This window comes from Dendrobium catenatum, unplaced genomic scaffold (genome assembly GCF_001605985.2).
Source record: "Dendrobium catenatum unplaced genomic scaffold, ASM160598v2 fragScaff_scaffold_365, whole genome shotgun sequence".
In the NCBI taxonomy this organism is placed as follows: domain Eukaryota; kingdom Viridiplantae; phylum Streptophyta; class Magnoliopsida; order Asparagales; family Orchidaceae; genus Dendrobium; species Dendrobium catenatum.
The window spans coordinates 414,736-417,334 of record NW_021318827.1 but is presented as its reverse complement, the minus strand read 5'-3'; positions in this window follow the sequence as shown (position 1 = coordinate 417,334).

Sequence of the window (2,599 nt, the reverse complement as noted above, 5' to 3'; positions counted from 1 at the left end):
AGGATGGCTCGGTATTTCTCGATTTTGTTAGGTATTGCTCGGTATTGCTAGGTATTGGTCGATTTTGCTCGGCAATAACCAATACCGAGCAAATACCGAGTAATACCGAGCAATACCGAGTTTTACCGAGTTTTTCTCGTTATTGTCAAGCAATAACGAGCAAATACCGAGTAATACCTCGCAATACGCGAACATAGCATTCCCGGGTTCCGGTCCGGGTGAAGTCGTCGGGCCGCGCGGTAAAGAATAAGAGCACGTGGCGACATGTTATTGGCGGCCGAATGTAGCTCTACGTCCGGTCAGAATATGTAATAATTGTTCGTTCGTTTGAGACATCTTTCTTATAGCAATTTTTTTATATAAAAAATTTTAAATTAGAAATATTTATGCAGAAAAGCTTTTTAAAAAAATAATAAGAAATTATCCCACAACAATTATGAATTTGTGAACAATTATAAAATTAAATTGTTAGAAATTGAGGACAGAGTCAACATAAAAACTTCTGGAAGTTCTTACTTTGTCTTCGACGAAGCACAACACGATGGTCATTTAATTTCCCTGTGCAAATTTCTTTTTTACATGTGTTTTTTAAAGAAATTATTAATTTAATACATTTAAGCACGAGCTGAAGACGAGATGCAAAAGTTTTATTTTACAAATTAAATTATCTTTTACATTATTTATTTTTATAGAGTTTTTCTGACCATTCGAAGCACATGAAGACCTAAAGAGTAAAGACTGAGGGAGACTTGCAAAAATAATGAAAGAAAATAGTTTTAAGAAAATTTTACAAGAATTTGTGTCACGTAAAGATGGAATATGATTTAATAAAAACTCTTGTCAAATAAAAATAAAGGAAATTCTTAAAAAATAATGGATTAATTCGCCTATGAAAATAATATCCAAATATTTTTTTGTGTAATTATTTTCTAAAAATTTTTTATTATTAAATAATAACAATAAAATAATAATAATAATAATAATAATAATTCTTTTGAATTTTCTCTAATTCAGATGTGTTTCAGAGTGAATAAAAGAATAAATGTGATTGATTATAATTCTATTTTGGGACTTCACTATAGAGTTCTTCCATCAAACAAAAGCATAGAGATGTAAATCCTCATTGGAATATGATCAATACATCTCTAACCTTTTCTAGACTCAAAAGTATTTTTATCAAAGTTTATGATAAAAAAATGAACAAAATACATAGCATCAAATAATCAAAATTAAAAATATATTAGGCTTCTTTCCACATAAGCCCTTATATGAAGGCTTCGTTTGGGATGACTTTCTTATTGTTTCTTAAAGCAACTTTATAATACAAAAAATTAATCTTTTTTTTATTAAAAAACTGTTTTAAGAAACAATAACAAAACAATTCCAAAAGAAGCCAAAGAAACATCATAGCTTTTTTAATAAGAGTTTAATTAATGACAAAGTTATCTGTTTGAATGTACTTAATTTAATACTAATGCTTAATATTCTTCACCAATACAAGAAAGTGTGTTGTTATCATGGCCAATATGCACCAATCTTGTTGCTATGTATCATTGCTATAATGCTTGATATATCTATTAGAATAAGAATTGTCAAATGATATGATATGAATTTTATTCATATTTCTCCATTAAATATTAAGCTTATCAAAGATAGTAGTATGGGCAAAAATACTCACTTCACGAGAGATTATTACATGCGGAGTCCTGATACAGAGAAACATTCGATTTTGTGACTGTGAATAGTAAAAGTGCAAGGATTAATAGTAAAAATGCATTGGTGAATAATAAATACTCTTTTACTACTCACAGTCACAAAACCGAACGATTCTCTGTGCACAAACACATCACGTAATAATCTCTCCACTTCAACATGCTCAAATAATACAAAATGTTATTTATCTATCATTGAATAAATTTCAAAAAATAAAATAAAATCTCTTGATTATATATGCTAGGGATTTAGTAAATATTATTAAAAGATAAAGATGAGCAAATAGATAATGGAAAAGATGGATGTCTAATATTTTTTAAAAGACAAAATGAATTTTTTGCATTTGCAATTAAGTGACTATTTGGTTTGTGAAAAAATGAATGCAGAGTATGACATAATATAGTGTAAAAAGAATGTATTTGAAATATTTGAAGTTATTTTAATGAGTGTAAAATAAATGCTACTGATTTTTTTCTTAGCTTGAAATAAAATAAATACAGTATAAATCACAACGGTGGGGGTAGCCAATGTCCAACTATGGTGGCAGAATGCAGCAGGAGATGGCAGATGATAGTGGATAGCGGCCGATGATGCCAAATGCCGGTTGGTTGCGATGGGCGGCAACGGTTGCCAACTATTGAATCTTTCGACCTGCAGATTAGTAAAACAAGCAAGCAAGAAAGAGGAAGTAGGCAACAAGGAGAGAACTCAGATATTTACTATTCATCCATCTTGCACTGTAGCTCTCTGTTACATTCTACTTATAAGAGTTTAGGTTAATACCGAACCGTTCAGATGAGTGCAGATAAAGAACGGTTGTGATGAGATCCGTACAGAGTTTGTTAAATAGCAGGGTAGTGGACTGCAGCACTTAGAAATTCATGAT